General features: G+C 36.6%; 1 pseudogene across 2 annotated transcripts; it reads left to right on the top strand.

Annotated features, from left to right (window-relative positions):
* The first annotated feature begins 658 nt into the window (after positions 1-658).
* Positions 659-2,273, top strand: LOC149851450 (transcription factor TCP20 pseudogene; annotated as a pseudogene). 2 transcript variants are annotated; one of them, XR_016433426.1, is made up of 2 exons: positions 659-1,920; positions 2,025-2,273. The product of XR_016433426.1 is annotated as a transcription factor TCP20 pseudogene, transcript variant X1 (transcript). The 2 variants fall into 2 exon arrangements; XR_016433428.1 differs by having other exon boundaries at positions 713-1,920; positions 1,998-2,273.
* The last annotated feature ends 17,397 nt before the right edge of the window (positions 2,274-19,670 follow it).

The following is a 19,670-nucleotide window of genomic DNA, read 5'->3' as shown; positions in this document are numbered from 1 at the left end:
AAAAGAAGGGATAAAAAGAAAGAGATGTGTATAGAATAAAGAAAAAGGGGAGAAACCAGTGTGAATGCAATGACCATCCATCTTATTTTTTTGAGAGGTGGTTCGTTCATTATTTCTGCCCTTGTAACGTTACTGGAGTACAGCAGAAGCATAAAAGAGATTAAAGGGGTAAAGGGAAAAGAGGGGCAGTGGCAATCAAAGCTACCTGCTACCACTCTTTCACCAGCTGTACTATTGGCAGGGCGCCACGTGGGGATGTTGAGTTGCTTGAAAGAGATACATGGTGGCAATAATGGCAGCAGCCATGGGAGATGGGAGGAGGAAAATAATGAGAGAGATCCATCCATATCCATGGAATGTGGGGAAAGGGTCGGGGGGGGGGGGGGGGGGGTGTTAGGGGAAGGGGTGGCAGTTAAAGTTGATTTTGTCCTAACAGTCAAAACCCTTATACCCCGAACGGTCAAAAAGGTTCCATCAGTATCATGAGAAGACATATAAAAATAAAAGGTCTCTCTCTTCTCTCTCTCCATGTGGTGACTTGGGTAGAAATCTACTCTCCTTTTCTGACTCGGAGAGGATCTCTCCTTGTAACTTGGTAAAAACCTCTCTCTGTCTCTCAACTTGAGTAGAAATAGAAGTGTGTCTCTCTCTAGTAAATCGGCACCTCTCTCTTGTTTCTTTTTTCTTCTTGCTTTTCCTATTCCTTCTTTTGAAACCCTCCTGCCTTCGTCCTCATCACAGAACTCTACTGATATAAACAAACAGTGAAAACCCATGAAAATTTAAAACTTTGAGTGCCATCTTTTCCATAGAAAAGGACCATCCTTCTTTTTCTCACGATGGATCCCAAGGGTTCTTCAAAGGCACCATCTCAAGAGGTGCCCAAGTTCCATCAAGCCCTGGGTCTCCAGAGGGACAACAAGATGGAGTCAAAGGATCTGCAGATAGTGGTGGCTGAGAAAGAAGAAGGTAAGAAGCAGCTTGCTCCCAAGAGAAGCTCTAACAAGGACAGGCACACAAAGGTGGATGGAAGGGGAAGGAGGATCAGGATGCCTGCTCTATGTGCTGCAAGAATCTTCCAACTCACAAGAGAATTAGGCCACAAATCTGATGGGGAGACCATACAGTGGTTGCTGCAACAGGCAGAGCCATCCATCATAGCAGCCACTGGGACAGGCACCATCCCTGCCTCAGCCCTTTCAGCCGCTGGTGGCTCTATGTCTGCACAGGGGAGCTCTGTTTCGGCTGGGCTTCATCAAAAGATGGATGAGTTGGGTCAAGGAATTGGAGGTGGGAGGAGCAATTGGGCCATGACCGTGGGTAGATCTCATTCAGCTACTGGTAGCTTATGGCCTAGTGTGAGTGGGTTCACCTCTGGGTTCTTACACTCCTCTGCTCCTTCAACATCAAATTTGGTGTCTGAGAATGCGAATTTCATACCAAGAATCGGGTTTTCCGGGTTCGAAATGCCGAGCACTCATATTGGTCCTGTGAATCTGAGCTCAATCTTGGGTACTCACAATCAGTCTCTTCCAGGGTTGGAGCTTGGGCTTTCTCCTGATGGCCATATTGGGGTGCTGACCTCCCAGGCGTTGAATTACTACCATCAGATTGGACAGAATAGAGGAGCTCAAATCCAACAACAGCAACAACAGCTGCAACAACAGCAACAGCAACAGCAGCAACCTAGTAAGGATGATTCACAGGGATCGCGACATTAAGAGAGGCTGTAAATTTTATGCTGAGTGAAGGGAGGTTTTCTTGCTGGTTTTCAGAAGAAACAAGCTGGATATATCTTTCTAAAGCAGTGGAAAGAGACCTTGATGATCCAGTCTTTGTGGAATTGACATAGATGCTGGAATCAGGCTTGTGTTGTTCTCTCTTTCCCTGAAAAGGCTTCATCAAAGTCTCAAAATACAGGTAGTTCCCTGTTTCTTTGTGCGCTAGTTTACTGCTTCTAGAATAAGATGTACTGATTGCAGCTTGGTAACTACAAGAATCTTTTTCTCGTGTTAAATTTGCAGGTGGAAGAGTGGAAAGATGGATTGCTTCTTGGGATTGGAACTCTTTTCCTTTTTGTCTTTGATCTTTTGTGTCAATGTGTGTTCATAATAGCATAAACCATTGTTGATTATTTGTTCTAAAGTGTAGGCGGATTGGTGATTGGCTTGTCATGAAAGAAGTTAGGATTCAAGACTGCAGAATATGCAAGTTATATGATTTTTATGGTAGAGTTAGTAAAATACAGGAATAATATGATATTCTGCTTTGCATTTGATATGGGAGTTGTTTCAGAAAAAACAATAAGCAATACTTTCGCTGGTTTGCCTTTTTCATCTTCATCATCCAATCCATCCAAGCGGCTTGAAGAAAAACTCATGATGATGGTAAGCCTAGAGATAGACTCACATCTTGCCCCAAAGGTTACCATTTAAACTGACCCTCTTAGTGATCTTTAATTTCTGTGGTTATCATTATTTTGATATATTCTTCATTACCAGAGAACTAAGCTAGATCTGACAGAGAACAAGGTGTATTGCCATATTGCAAGACTTTCTTCATTAGCATTATTGAGTTAGATTGATTGGTTTTTTGTGGAAGCAGCAGAAAATTACACTGCCGAACAAGCGAGCTTCTGTAAAAGAAAATTCGGAGGTTGCAAAAACCGGGAATGTATGATATTTTTGGTTTTGCTTATGATACTGGATTTCAGCCAAAAATGAATTTTGAAGCAATCTTTTCATTGTTTTGAGGTTTAACTGTACTTGAAATCCTTTATGAGAATGCTAAGCCTTGAAAATTATCCACATATCGTTAACTATATCAAACTTAAAGTTTATCATTAATCCAGTAAGTTAGTAACATCAATTGATTTGCGTATCATTTAAGCGTTCTGTTCATCATAGGAGCAAGATTTATAATTGCTGTAGCAAATCAGACTAGCCAAAAGGCATTTTCTCATGGAGTATGTCTGTCATGACATATTTCAATCTACGGATTCTTATTCCAAAATATTGTTGTTGCTTAAAAGTTTCCTTTTTGTTGTTCTTTTCTTGATATTTAATGTATCCCACCATCATCCAAAGAACAAGTTTGACCTTGCAGGTCCGGTGGAGAAGAAAAAGTAAACAATTTATGGTGTACATTTGATTCATCTTCTTCCTTGTTAGTGGATCTTTTGCCTCGAGCTTTTCCTTCTCAGGGTCATATTCTTTGTCATCCAGACAATTCTGATGCCTCTGTTAGAAAACATTACTTGCCACCAAGTTTTGGTTTCCTGTTGGAGAATCTTGCAATTCATACTGAAATTAAGTAGGCAGCTACCAATGAACAGATACGAGGAGAAGAATTGATCTTCTTCATCTGTTTCCTATTTTTCCCTCCTCACATTTTGCTCATATCTGTCGCATAGTCCTGCAATCCATGAGTTTCTATTTAGTTGCACTATCCGAGGGTATCTTTAAAAATGTTGCTTTATGAATGCAGCCTATCAAAATCAAACCAAACAGTTGAGTACCATATGATCTATCGCAGTGCAATCATTTCCAATTCGGATCTTAAGGTTGTTTTCTGTGTAGGACTTATTTATTGAGATCTGGAGGAGTACAATGCATGGACCTCAGCCTTTTGTGTTCTCTGCCTTTTACATTCCATGCTCGTAAAATTTATTTTAGTGGAACTAATTGAACAACTGTGTTGCTTTTTTATTCTAAACTGTGATGCAAAATTTGCATATTTTCTCACAGTACAACTCTACAAGACCACTAACATCTTGAATCTAGCTGTACACTGTTTGTAAAAGTTTGTGCACTGCAAACCTTAGTGCACAATTAAAGCCAGGAGGACACGGAGCATCACTATTATGAATGAACCAGCTAAGGTCCTCTTCTTGAAATCACTTTGACTACATTAAATGAAGGGAGAACTACAGATATGAATCATTATTTGCCTACAGTCATTGGAAGCAGATCAGGTCATGCTGAACATGAGTGTTTTTGCTCATGCTGACATCGTGGCCGTCTGTTTGCATTTTGGATGAATGCTAGGTGGTTTTGTTGACTTTTGAGCTTTTTAAAATGCAAATCGGATGGCCACGATGTCGGCATGAGCAAAAACGCTCATGTTCAGCATGACCTGATCTGCTTCCACAGTCATTTTACCAAGAGCAAACAGTAAGGCTAACTCTATATCCTTTCTTTTACAAAATTTAACCTAAAGAAAGTGAGGATCATCTATTAGTTGTCTGGAAACAACCTATTGGTTATCAAATGAAAAAAAACAGTTTGGGACAATTGAATACGTTTTTGAAGTGCAGATGATGCCCTTTAAATTATTATTTGCATTGTTGATTTTCTGGAAGTTAACTTGTTTGTTCTTATGTTGTGACTGAAAACTACAAGAGCGCCTTCAAAAGTAACCACTCTAGAATGAAGATGTGCCTCAGCTTCTGGGATTGGGGAGAACTTGTGGCTGATGGTATGTGTCGAAAGAAAAGGCATTTTATGTACAACAATATCAAACACTTTATAATTTTATGTACAACAATATGGAACAGTTGATATTGTAGTACAGAATCATCCTTAGAATATCAGCACTTTCATGATTGCAACGTGGGAACAAGGATACTTGTATGGCCATTTTACTAATGGGACACATCCGATTTGATCTGTTTGGCCTCTTAAGTTATCAAATTAGCAGTGCTAAGATCATGTGATTGCCTCTATTATTAAAAGACGGGCATGTGAGGAACAAGTCTTATTATTAACTTTGTTTTTCAAATAATGTTGGAGCACAGTGGTGAAAACGCTATTCTATAAATTGGCACAAATGTTCAGTTCATAATGTTAGGATTTTCCTGTCTACTTGGTTATTATAAAAAAAACGCAAATTTTGAGATTAACTCTGCAAAAATTGGCAATATGTGACATTTTTAAATATGCAAGTCAGGACTATAGAGGAAGTTGGAATTTTATTGGAAAAGAATTTCAATTGCTTTCGCAAGGCCTCGAGTTATGAACAACCGCCTGCTATTATCATGGCTAGGTGCTATGTTGTGGAATGATTTGCTTTTCCCTTATGGTCTCTAAATGCCTGTCTTTCTTTTTTATCTTCTTGTTCATGCATTCCATGTCCAGACAACGTTATAAACCAGAACTCAGATGCCCGCCAGCGCAGGCACACACACACACAAACACACACACAGAGAGAGAGAAGGGGGTGTTGAGTGGGCTATTCATGACAGCTATTGTCTATGATTTGGCAACATTTAAGCCTCGTCACGTTCTACTCAGTATGAAAATACAATGGAATTTGACTGTGGGCTCCTTGCTTCTAATTTTTTGGCGCATTAAGTTGAAATCCTGTGTGATTAAAAGATTACACTACTGATTGGCTGTAAAACTGATTTGCGACAGAGAACAGGAAAGAGACACAGAGAAGAAATAAAAGATTCATGTGTCTCAATTGTGCTTTAACAATCCTAGTTAATGAATGCATGATCAGATTAGCATGCTAGAAAACGAGTCATTTAGACAAATAGGCTGACAAGATCTATCACCACACTGTCTATTCCATCATTGATCTTGCATCATATGTTCACGATCTGTCCATAAGAGTGGAAGTCATAGCGTGTGCACTATATTGTGTCAAGATTGAAATGGCCATATACGGTGACTGATCAATGTAGTTACACATGGGCATTAAGATTATCTAGCATAAATCACGATAATGCATCATTAGCTAAGAATGAATCGTTGGAGGGAATTGATTTGGTATGAATGCTGATCATCAATTTCAAAGAAGTGGTGCCACAATAATTTGGTGGTCTTACCCATTGAGTTGTGGCGCTCAAACTAAGAGATTAGATCAGATTTCTTATCCAATGAAAGAATAATACACTTGTAAGAATGATTATGTCTCTGATTTACATGATTTTTGGAGAATCGAGTGTAGGAAAACAGCTTTAGAGATATGCTATCCAACCACGTGCTGTGTCTGGACCCGTGAAAATCCTAGTGGAGTTCATTTTTATCTATGAACAACTACTGCCTTTTTAAACTATCTAGATTCTGCAATTTTGGCTTCCAAGTCATGGAGTCAGCTATTTATCTGACTTGACCAGCTGGTTTCATAGTAAAATTTTGTCTCCCAAGAACTTTGTTAGCAAAAGGTTCCATTCAAACTGATCTTCCATTTGTACAAGAACATTGTGTCCCTTCTCTGCAATTTCTTGCATAGTTAACTGTAAATACGCTTACACGAAGCGTAAATGGGTGATCTCCACCTATATAATGTCCGACGAAAGTCTCAAAATTGTGCATGCCGAAGTAAATGAAGTGTCCTAGAACTAGCACAGCAACCAGTCAGGCAAATTATGAGATCTTTGCCATGGCTTTAAATCTGCACCATCTAGTGTCAGCTCTCATGTTGGTTTCTTAACTGTGCCTGTTACCTTCAAGCATTTCAGTCTAGAGATGCTTGGCACCCACATATCTTCCCCATATTACAAGGCATCCACTGAGATGGGATGATGCTGAAGGACACCCATCAAAGTATTATTGCGCTGGATTCTCCACAGTAGTCATCAACTAATGATAATATCATGTTTGTTTCCCTACCTTTTAACTCCATCTTGGATTTTATGAAAGCCAAACACAAGGTGGCAGATGGCAGTTGTGCGCCAACCGACTGCACTGGTTCAGATGCTTGTTTCCACCAGGATGTTTCAGTACAGGTGGAAAAGAGACGCGATTTTACCATGTCCAAGCAGCCGCAAGCTCTCCCGAATCAGAACCCATCTCTGTCCAAAAGCTGAGTATTTCATCAAAATAGCATAGAGCTATTTTAATATGGACTGGTAAAAATACATTTCATATATATGGGAAGAGAGAGAGAGAGAGAGAGTTCTTAAGCACCATCTCTGTTTCCAAATGCTGTGTTTTCACCCATTTAATATGAACGTGCTAAAATAGATTTGATACATATGGAGAGAGAGAGAGAGAGAGAGAGAGTTCTTGAATAACCAACCAATATAACCTTTATTTCATGTTGTCACAAGTAGGGTCCACAATGGTTTGGTTCTTGTTCTGAAAAACGATTCCGTTCGTGATGATTCTGCACTCATCTGGATGCAACTATTTTGATGATGGAAAGAATAGTTTGTTTGGATAAATTTTAGAATGCCATTTTACTCCAGTCATTAGTCCATTTATGGCGTCTGAATCACCCTCTGGTGTTCCAGATCCAACCACACAGGACCCAACTAGATCTGTGGTTTATATAACCCGTTTCCAGATCCACTTGGAGCATGCCTAGATACAGTCTTGTTTATTACATCTTCTTCTTGCAAGACTTACATGCATATATATTAGCTAAACAAACACATAACCTCCCTTAAGACCCTATTGCAGAAATAGCACTAAGATACTTCTTAGGGCTCTCAGTTGGGCTTTTGATGCAAGGATTGGGCTCTATGCCAAAGAAGGCATCAACCCAATATGGTTCAAAATATCAAGGGACAGATCACAAGGACAGACACCATCACATGCTTGTCATCCATCTCTGTAAGCTCTCCTGCAAACCCCACTATATTCTGATCATGGTTGTTCTCTGGACTAGCACATGCTTCTCTATTTATTACCTGGCCTTGTCATATCTAGGTTGACTAGCTTGTTTTGAGGCAATAATAATATGTATGTTTGATGACTTCCCATTGTTAATCAATGTATAACATACCAATTTGATGTACTAGTTAATAATAATAAAAGAATGTTGGTGAGTATTAGAGTGGGACCAATGACGAGCTGGGAAACTAGACATGCCCTACTTGTTCTGCTCGGCACTCAACTCATAAAGAGCTCGTTTAAACTTGTAAAATAAGCTCGGTCTGTAGCCCTAAAGGGATTCTGCTCAGTGGGATGGAGCCTAGGCCACTAGGCAGGTGGTCTAAGTTCAAATCTCATGGGCATGATCTCTTGTGCATGCCGAAGCATGGTGATTCCCTGGGGGCAAGGGGTAAGCTCACGCTGCGATGACAGTAATCGTAAGTACGACAGGCAGAGCCAGCGCGACTAGGTCTCTGATCCCGGTGGCGGTTTCTCCATATAAATATCAAAAAAAGCCCATCGGTAAAACATGAATAATAGGTGTTGGGCTTGGCTCTGCTTGTATAAGCTTGTTAATTACAGATATGTATAACATAATACAATGCAGTTCAAATGGTTGAAGCGTTTGATTCCTTGGAGCTTTAAAACAATTCCTCTTTTTATTATTATTAAATGGGACAATAGGTTTAGAGTTAAAATCTTATTACTTTGTGTTTTAAAATAATGTAGTTTTTTATGAGCAAGCCAGCTTGAACTTGATGCTTGTCATGAGCTCTCAACTTGCCACATGCATGCACAAATCAAGTTTGAATACCTCAAGCTCGGCTCATTTATTTTTCAGTGCTACCAATTACTCCCATTGGACAGCCATGAACCCAGAACAGTTATAGAAAGTTATTAGGGGCCGGTGAGAAGGCTGCAAGTCGTGGTTGCTCGTGTAATATGACAACTGCCAAGCTGAAACCTTCATTCAATAGAAAAAAGGTAGGGAAATTTGTGAAATAAATTAAGGTGGGCCCAATTACCTTTTCTTTTTTGAGGGGTATGTGGACATCCAATTGCACATGCCACCACTAGTGACCAAAACGCTGCTAATGTTTAAAGAACAGAAAATGGCTGCATTGTACCAGAAAATGACATGTTTTTTGAAATATCCTATAATTTTTGGAATTTGTCTCATGTCTAAATTCGCAAATGTCCAACCATTTTAGGATATTTTTTATCTTTCGCATGAGTGAACCTCTTGATGTTCACGTGATATATAGGTATGCTATCATGATCTTGCAACCTCTCACTAAAAAGTATATTTGCACGATGATTTTTGTGGTCCACGCGAAGTTCGCATAACCAAATTTGTGAACCTTTTATAACTGAAATATGTGTACCTTGCAAATACTATAAAATTTTTGCATATATAGACAATATTTGCAAGCTACCGTATGAATCTCCTTTAAGTAATTGATCTTCAAGGAGGTCTGCAAATGTGTAGCGGCATTCACATATTAATGTTTGTGAATGTCCCTAACCTTCACACTCTAATTGATCTCTGCAAATAAGGTACATTCACAAACATATTAATGTTTGTGAATGTCCCTAACCTTCACACTCTAATTGATCTCTGCAAATAAGGTACTATCTTCATATATATAGTATGACTTTCATGAGCTACGGTGTGAATCTTCTTTAAGTAAATGATTCTTAAGGAGGTTCTCAAATGTGTGATGACACTCTCATATAATTTTTGTGAATGTCCCCAACCTTCACATTTTGTTGTTGCGAATTTTCTCTATACACTACAAGGATGAAGGTCAATAGTGGTTATTTTTCTCACCATTATGCTATTGGCCTATAATGATGAGAATTCTTGCCGATAAGTCGTCGTAAAGAAATAGCCTTTGTTGACTAATGACAGTCACATTTATAGGTTGCCGTTAAAGGTAACCCAACGCCAACGAGATTACTCACCGGAATTGAAAACACTAATAGCGGCAAGATATCTTATAATAGTGAGATCTCGAATCACCGCTGTTAGCTACTTATAGGTTATAACATTCTTGTGTCACCATTATAGCCTATAGTGGAAAGCATTAACTCGCAGTTATAGGATATAATAAGGAGAATTAACTCATCATTATAGGCTAGCTATAACGGTAAGAAAGGGGTCTCGCCTATAATGGCAAGACATGAATGTCATCATTATAGGCTATAAACCTACTAATTAAAAACTATCAATCAGTTTTTTAAAAAAAATTACATTCAAATGCATACACTTCAAATATATACTTCAACAAAACTTCAAATATACTAAAATTTACAATTGAAACATACATTCAACAAAAATATTACACTTCAAACATATATCGTCAAACATTCAACACACTTCAAACTATTGACATACATTCAACAAAAACTTTAAATACACTTCAAACTACAAATATATACTTCAAAAATACAAACTTCCTACATCCTCTTCAAGTCTACAATAAACACACTTCAAATACAGTCACACTACATCCTCTCCAAGCCTGCAACAAACATATACACTTCTAATATTTACATAAATCAAAATTTAATTATAACAAAGAATTAATTCATCAAAACATATACACTTTTTATATAAACAAAGAGTTTAAAAATTTTAGATCTAGGATAGGAGTTCTGTCTTTGCTCATCCATGAAGGTCTGCATCACCTTTCTAAGCTTCCTAGTTTCTTCTCTCTCTCATGCAATTTCATCTTTTAATTGTTGGACTTCCATCTGCGTCGCTTTAAGCTGAGTAGATAGCTGCAAAATTCGAGCCTAGTTGGAGTAAGATGCTTTGGATGGAGGAAAAAATGCACCCGCCCCCCTCATATGTTTGTACAGCGCCCTTAAGACCTTGGCAAAGATGTTTTGTTGCATCATCGATAAGCTTTCTTGTGAAGAATGTGATGAATTTTCATCTCCACGAATTGTAGCTTTGTCTGCACGTCGTTAACAATTGATTATCAGTAACTAATAATAATGTACAAAATAGAATGAATGAATGAATGTGATACTACAAAGTGTGAGTTACTTATAAAAGTGTCTTTTGCTTTGCTACAAATGAATGTTGTGTGATCTGAAATGGTGCATATCTCTTTATAGAATGCACTCATTGTTGATTCCTTCCCATCTATTTCAGTCTGCAAATAACAAATTAAGAATCTATTAAATCTAACATATTTAGCACTATACTATATAAAAAAAATAAACTTAGAGAATAAAAAACTTACCCTCATATGATACCTCTGGAGGTACGAAAACAATCAATTAGTATGTTGGATCATTTGTTTTGCTCTATTCATTGATTTTTTTTTCAACGCTCGTTGTTAACCTAAAGAAGAACAATTAGTAAATGATAAAAAATTGAATATTTATTTACTTATAAATATACATCCAATATTTACCGTTTAATGGTCTTCGGTGAAAAATATACAAATATCTTTCCACTTCAGAGTTGACTCCCTCGAGAGGATACATCGTAGTTTTAAAACTTTTGGTAATGCTTATAGAAACATTCTCACACCCTTGAGTATGATAGCTGAAGTTGTTTTTTTACGTACCACTAATATTTAGGTATATCTTTATCTAAATTAAACTCTTCATGCACTAAATTATCAAAATATAGTTATTAACACTTCTTTTATGAATTAATTTGTTTATCAAAATATAGTTAGACAATATACTTACATAAACTGCCTCACACAACATCATCTTCTCATCGTCCAGGACCTTCTTTTACGAGTTGTGAGTATGACTTGTTTCCTGATTATTCATGAAAGCCTCATATCGAATACAGAAAAGCTCTCGCCCATGACTACTTGTGTCACAGGCTTACTAAATGCCTTTCATTGCTTGATTTTTCTTTGGTAGGCTACGCATTTGTTCTTCTCACATTTGCACTAAAAAGATTCTGCAGTTGCTAATTTGTAGTAAGAAACAAAACAAATATTAATAAGAATGGCAGTAATAAATTTTTAATTATAAAAAAAAATATTAGATTAATATTTACCTGATGTTTCCTTAGATGGCTTTGGAGATGCAGTGACCAGTGGTGTATGGGGGGTCACCTCTTTATCCCTTGAAGTATCATCCACCTGTAATCCGAAGTCGATCCTAGCTAGGTGTTCACATTGGTTGGCGGGTGATGAACTGATCTTGAGGGAGAAAGAACGTCCACATCCTCATCATGAATATGTCAACATCTGTAGCAAACATTATTAGATCAGATTACACTGTACAAAATTGAATCATGCAATAATATTCACTATCATACACGAATATTAAATCTGATATATATTATGAAGAACTAATTCATAAATTGTAGATATATCAACTGAACGACTACATTAACTTCATGGAGTTAAGATAGCACACGATTATAAAATATAAACAAAGGTCATATATATTTTTTAACTCACTTTCAAGAAAAAAAAACAAAGACAAGAAACAGAGCAATAACACATTAACTTACATTACACTTCCTTTGTGATCTTAGATGCTTTGTCAACTCTTCAATAGATAGATATTCAATTGCACTTATATCAATTTCTAGGTCTAGCTATGAGTCCTTCAACCAATTAAGACTTTCTAGTAACACAGGGTCTTTCTTCTTCACTTGTGATGGATATATGTTGCAGTGTTTATGAATTCCAAAACAACACATGTGACCTATTAAGATCCACATATCAAAAGATCAACCAAATTCATTCAAGAGTAACAAATAACAAAAATTTTAAACTAAGTTCAATCCTCATTCAAAACATAAGCACATACACATTCATTTCAAAAAATATATTTCAGAACCTAATTACATAGGCACATAAGCATTCATTTCAAAAAATATATTAAATGTGTCTGCATTACTAGTTTACTACTCATAGTTGCCAGAATTGTTTAAAATAAGAATTTACTCTATATGCTATATAAATTACACTAAAAAATCATCTCACATGTGTATTTGTGAATTTTAATTATTTTTCTATTTTCACTCTGAACATTCAAGTAGTTATTAGCGACATAAAATTCATCTTCAAATTCTTAACTAGCATATCCAAGATGCATTGTGATGTTGAAGTAATAAAAAAGTTTAGCTTAATATTGCCTAAGTAAAGCATCTAAAGTCATCACATCATAAGTTTTTACCATAGGAAAATGGACAAAAGAGTGCATTGGTACTGAAAATTGCCTATTGACATTAATCAGGATCATTGGATAAGTCAGACTAAATTCATCCACTCGACACAAACATAGATTCTCAAGAGGCGGCCCAATGAATTCAACCATTCAACATGGGAACTTTGTTACAAGAGTAATTAGACCTTTGATTTTAGAATTTTTTTGAATATGATTATAAGAGACATGATTGAGATAATTCTGAACTTTGAAATTATCCCTTTATCTTATGTGACAAATATCACCTATACTTTGAAAAATATCATTGTAAGTACAATCTAGTTAAAATCTCATCATACAAGTTATTTCGACTCAATCTAACCTTCTAGATATGTTCAACATACTCTATTTAGTAGGGGATGATGCTTGCAACATTTTCTTTTTTAATGAAAAATATATTTTTTTAGTAAAAAATTAGTTCATTTACAACCTTTTATTTTTATATCACAAAAAAAAAACCTATACATAGGTTAGTTTCTGCCAATTCAAAAGATGGTTCTCCATAAAAATTAGCATGTAGGTTACATCCATAGGGTCATTTATACAAAAAAAATGTTTGTTAAGTTGTTTTCACATACAAAGATTGTAGCAAACTTTAATCCCCACACACACATATATATATATAGAGAGAGATCCCTCTTTTTAGTTTTTTTTCCATTGCAAGACTTGTGGGATCAAAATATGGAAGGTAGCGGTCAATAGTGACCCACTGAGGTTGGTGTGAATTGATGATGATAATAACAAAGCATCAACAAGAATTGGTGGATCAGAATTTAGGGTGACAATTTATGGGGATTATGCCTTTCATTTCTAATAGGTTATGTTCTTCAACTAACTAATGATTTTTGTTGTTGTTGCCACATGGTGAGGCTCCAATAATGTAAAGGGGCATGCTTCTTGCACCACAACTATTTATTGAAGGAAAAATAAAGCTAAGCTTTATTTTATTTTTTATTTTACCTTTTTTAATGTGTTGGCTAAGTGAAAGAACACAAGTATAAACACCTAAAATAGTTCTAGTTTGTATTCATTTAAAGAACATGGCGATTGTGAAAATTAGGCAAATAAAAAAATAGTGTTTTTTATTGAAAATAGGAATTCAAAAGTAGCAGGGCATGCTTAGTAACTGTTTATGAATGAGACAACAAATTAAAATATACTTAAATGGTCTGATTTCCATATATATGGGCTCTAGCCCGAGTTAGATATGAAGTCTTAGCCAAGTGCATTGTCTTGATAGGATTGTTAGACCACTTTGTGAAAGATACAGGCAACTTGGTGGTTGAGAGTGAGTTTGAAGCTTAAAACCCTTGAAAATAAAAAAAGAGATGTTGAAAACCTATAAAATTGAGAGATAGAACACAAACCAAACAAATACAGAGGGGAAGAACTCATCGATAGTGTCACCCGAGCAGGGAGGAGGCCGAGAGAGAGAGAGAGAGAGAGAGAGAGAAATATAAAAAGGGTTGATCGGGCCCTTTTAAAATATGACTCTATAACAATGACATAATTAGTGTTGTTATCGAGTAAAACCCTATAACGACACGATCCAAATCCCACCGTTATTGATCTATAATACTGATATTTTGTGGTCGTTAAATATTGCTATTAAGAGAATCTTGACAATATACATATGCCTTTAATGGGGACATCTAAGATGTTGCTGCTATAGATATGTTTATAATGGTGAGATGTGTGTAGGGGCAAGGCTCGATCTAGCTCGTCGTTATTGATGAAACAATAATGGTGAGATTCATGTCCGTAGTAGAGTAATAACGGAACGATATTTATGTCGTCGCTATTACCTATCAATTAGCGCGGATCGTTATTGCTTGATCAATAGTGACAAGCTTTTTTTTCACCTTAAAAGAGACATCGCAATTGACCCACATCCTTGTAGTGATATATGCAAAAGTTCTAACTCATTTGTAGAGTTCTTGAATATTTATAAATTTGAGAAATGACTTGTGAAATGCTAAAGTTATCATGGGAGATGAACCACTATGACCTCAACAGGGTGAGGAGAATGAAAGAGAAGCTATCATATGTTGAAGGAAAAGATGGTACTAGGTGGACAATGTGGTAAGAGTACTCTTGCTATACTTTTTTGGTGCATGTGTATTCATTGACACTGATGGAAATTCAATCCATAGATTATACATGCAATTATTGCAAGACCTCAATCACGTTGATGAATATGCATGGGGAGCAACTTCACTTACACACCTATATGCAAGTTTGAGTAACATGAGGTATGAAAGAAAAAACATCACCACATATTGATGGTGTTTGAGGTATTTATTCTTTCATTATAACTTAATCATTAATTTATTCTCAAACATTACTTAACATTATTGATGTACTATATTATGTATTAATCTGTATCAATTTGTGTATTGATTCCTACAAGTTTGGATATGGGAGCACATATTCATTGAAAGACTCTTGTGATGTTACTGTGTCCCAAAATTTTCATGTGTTGTAATGTGGAGCCGATCATATAACAAAGATGAGGTGAATGATCGAAGATTGTTGGCTCCTTAAATGAAATTGATCATATGCATTGCAAAGTTGCACGGGTTGACAAGCGAACATGTAAGTATGCATGGAAAATAAATTTTTATGTTGTTATCAATAATGTGATATATGACTAATTATAAATGAAACTTCATTATATAGGTAATGTGATGTCTGTACGGAGACAAGAACGAGAAGGAGGGGGATACAATTGTGCAAGCCATAGACATGGCGAGGTGGGATATTTGGTTGCATAACAAGAATAAAATTGAGTGCGAAATAGCCAATCGAGTAGTCTAGTAGTTTGGGCATGTTCAACAACCACATTGTTGCTCTCGCACAATTAGCAAAAGTATCTATTTTTATGTGAATTATTAAACTAAGAATTATCCTACGATGTCCTCTGAACTTAAAGACCGGTGAGAATATAACAACGACATTGACTTGTCATCCATGGTCCATACCCACAAGGACAATGATGTAGCTATTGATAAATTGCAATTTGGAAGCAACCCCTTTACAAAGAAAGACATTGAAGAGGAGAAAGTTGGTGCGGGGAGTCCAAAGCATGGAATAACTATAAGTAGAGTGAATGCAAAATTGACTTATAATAGATGAAAGCTTCATGCTGAAGAATGTGTTTCAAGCAAAGGAGTCCATATACAGACTCAAGGTGGCTTGATCGCAAACAAGGATCGAGTTATCGAGGAGCTAAGAACACACCTAATACATACACACCAATGACTTCTATTTTTAATTAATATTATTTTGTCAATCATTGTAATTTAGTAAACAATATTTTTTTAATAAATATAATTTAGTTTTGTTATTTTTGTAAATCATTATAATGATTGTAATTAGGTCATGTTAATGTTGTAATTGAATTTATGTTTGTATGAATGTTACAACTTTAATGTATATTTCTAAATTTAAATATTTTTTTTGTATTTGCATACTTACAACTTTTATAAATTTTAATGAATATATAGCTTGTGTAAAGTTATAATGTTTGAATTTAAATCTCGTTTTTAAATATATATGATTTGTATGAATGTTTAAATTTAATGTATATATGATGAGTGAATTTCTGAATATATATGATTTGAATATACAATAAATGATTTTTTGAATGTTATATATACAATGACTTCTAGATGACATTCACACATCATAGCGTGTGAATTGAAAGACATTCGCACACTCTGACACAAAGATATGAAGGTACACATTGATAAAAATGTACTCCATTATTTGAGAGATGGACATTTATACATTATGATGTGAAGATGGAGATGTTTGCATAATGTTTATATGAATATACGATTTATTTGTGAACAAGAGGATATTCACACATAATGACGTGAGTGTACTATATTATTTGTTAAATTGAGGGCATTCATATACTATGATGCGAGGATGGAGACATCTGCATAATGCTTATGCAAATATACTTCATTATTAGTAAAATTTAAATAAATGAAATTCGTAATACGCACGAAAGTTGTTAGGTGCGCAACCTCCGCTTGCGAATGTTCATCTCACCATCCGTTGTGAATGTCAATACTTTCGGATAAAGTTTACGTGAACACAACACCTAAGTGGCTTCTCACATTTTCTCGGCCTATTTTTCGCTTGCCATGCAAACAAGTGAAACATTTCAGTTGAAAAAGTTTTCATATCAAAGTTTGTCATGGAAAAGTTTTTCTTTCTAGGCACATTTGGAAGTGAGAAAATAGTAGAAAAAGTGAAAGTAGGAAAGAAAAAATTACATTTTTTTCAACAATTCCAAAAGAGAGATTTTTTCAAAAGAAAAGTTTTTCTAAAAAGTACAATTTTTGATAAGAGTGGAGGAATGTTTCCTATCAAAAGCTCTCTCTTCTCTAGCGTTCATTTGAAACCGACATTGCCCAATACATGAATCAGGGATTAAAATCTTACGTTTGGAACAGGGATGGAGGACATGAAATAGACATCTTTGGTCTAGATAATAATCTTAAATGAAACCAATAAAATAAGAGATATGATAGAAATAAAGTGCATCTTTCCCATCTTAGTGGTGCAAATGGATCTGCTTCGGTTAATCATCCAATCCAAACCTTGATCTTTATTTACTGATGATCCTTAAAATAAGACCCAAATGTCTATTTGTATCCCTTTGCAATTTAATTAATGGGATTATTTTGCATTCAGATTGGATACAAATCAGTATTTTACGTTGGAACTATCTTCGCAATCATACCAAATCTAATCCAACTAAACTTTGTTGGATAGTTGATCTGATTGTACCCTTTACGTGTGAAAAACTTGTTTTCAGCCTTCCCTTAATGGATCCTGTATTACCATATGCATTTCTTGTATAGAATCAATTTCAACCCTTCATCAGATCTCATTTGGATCCAGATCTATTGCATATAACTGGGACTTGGGTTCATATCAGGTATGTTCTGACACCAAGTTGACGCACTGCTTATCGGATAGGGGCAACCTGTGAATGTCACCAAGTTGACGGGACATCATCAGCTCGAAACTTATGGGTGGCATCCCTTGCCACAAGGTTGAAGAGACCTCAAGGGTCTCAAGGGTTTTACCAACAGGAGGCCAGCCAATGTGTGGGCGGTTGCTTGGACTATAAAAAAAATGTATGTTACAACACGTCCGTTTGCACCCTGACTTCTAGCTTTTTTACACACACACACACACACACACACACACACACACATATATATATATATATATATATAGAGAGAGAGAGAGAGAGAGAGAGAGAGATTTGTGTACCATGTTCAAATTATGATAGAGAAATTTGTGAAACATTAATTTGGTCCAATTATAGTATCTTTTAGCCAAGACAATGGTAAACTTTTATTTATGTTGGATTTGGAATGTTAAATGCTGTTTTAGTTATGTTGGGTATGCTTAATTATCCGATAATCCCTACCGCACAAGATAAACTCTATGCGTCTAAAACTTGCTGATTAGCTAATTTAGGGATGGCAGTAGACCGGGGCGAGGGCGGGGGGACAAGGTCTCCACCCCTGCCCCGTCTCAAAATCCTGCCCTCCATTCCCGCCTTCATTCTTGCATGGGTTTTGATTTTAACCTCCATCCTAGGGATGGCAGTGGGGCGGGGCGGGGCGGGGGACAAGGTTTCCACCCCCGCCCCGCCTCAAAATTTTATCCTCCACCCCCGCCCCGCCTCCGCGGCGGGGATGGATTTTATCCTCCACCCCCGCCTTCATCCCCGTTTCATGTCCTCCACCCCCGCCCCGTCCCCGTCCCCGCCCCGTCCCCGTCCCCGCCCCGTCCCCGCCCCGTCCCCGTCCCCGTCCCCGTCCCCGTCCCCGTCCCCGTCCCCGTCAAATTGCATCCCTACTTACAAATCATTCACGTTAATATTCCAGTTGATGATAAATGAATTCATCCACATGGAAAACAGTCAAGATGACGCATAACCTATAAACTTGCTACAGCTCTTTCCACGAAATTCATGGTATCAAACCAACACCAACAGAGAAATCAGGCCTTAGCTCTACAATAGCAGAAACTCAACAATACCGCCAAGGGTGACAAACCCAACTTGACTAGAAAAAAACATGTTGTTAGAGTTTTTTTGGGTATCTCAGTGAAATCAGGCCATTTTGTTCACAACAAATCTAAGAAAGTTTCAACCTTCATTTACTATTTTTTAGCTTTTAATTTTTGCAATGTGCCAAAACTCCACGCAGTCATGAAAAACAAGGCAATAAATGCACCCTTTCCCCCCACCCCCAGACCAAAGCATAAGTCTCACAAATATTCATTCAAGCAAGGGAAGGTGTTTGTAAACATAATGGATCATATGTTAAAAACCAATATAACCTGTAATACCACTATTAGTTCATAGCTACCTTATTTTAGCTCAATTATTCCATATAGCAACAGAGAAAACCCAACTTTTGATCAACATATCCATTTTTCTTCTGTAATTTGCAGATGCTCACAGTCACAGGTAACACTGCACTAAGTAGATTCAAATTATTTTTGAAGCTATTGTGACAAAAAAGGCGGAAAAACTTTGGGATTGAAGAGCTACAAACAGCATAGTGACGTGCCTGAGACTTTGTCAGACCTGCTAAAACCTACACATATAATTTGTAAAAACATTGAAATTTTGATGAAAAACTTCTAAGATCTTGTGAAAAATAAAGCTCAAAAGGCTATTTTCTGCTAGAGGTCATCACTATTCACCATATGACATGCCATATCTAGCATACCAATAGTATTGGGCACTTTAAATTTAGAAAATAATCATGCCAACCCATGTCAAGAAGTGTTGGTGTCGGTGTCAGTATCAAACATGACTGAACACAAAAG

This window comes from Nuphar pumila, chromosome 1 (assembly GCF_984573655.1).
Source record: "Nuphar pumila chromosome 1, dmNupPumi1.hap1.1, whole genome shotgun sequence".
In the NCBI taxonomy this organism is placed as follows: Eukaryota; Viridiplantae; Streptophyta; class Magnoliopsida; order Nymphaeales; family Nymphaeaceae; genus Nuphar; species Nuphar pumila.
The sequence above is the reverse complement of the archived record's forward strand: the minus strand, read 5'-3'. Positions and strand labels throughout refer to the sequence as shown.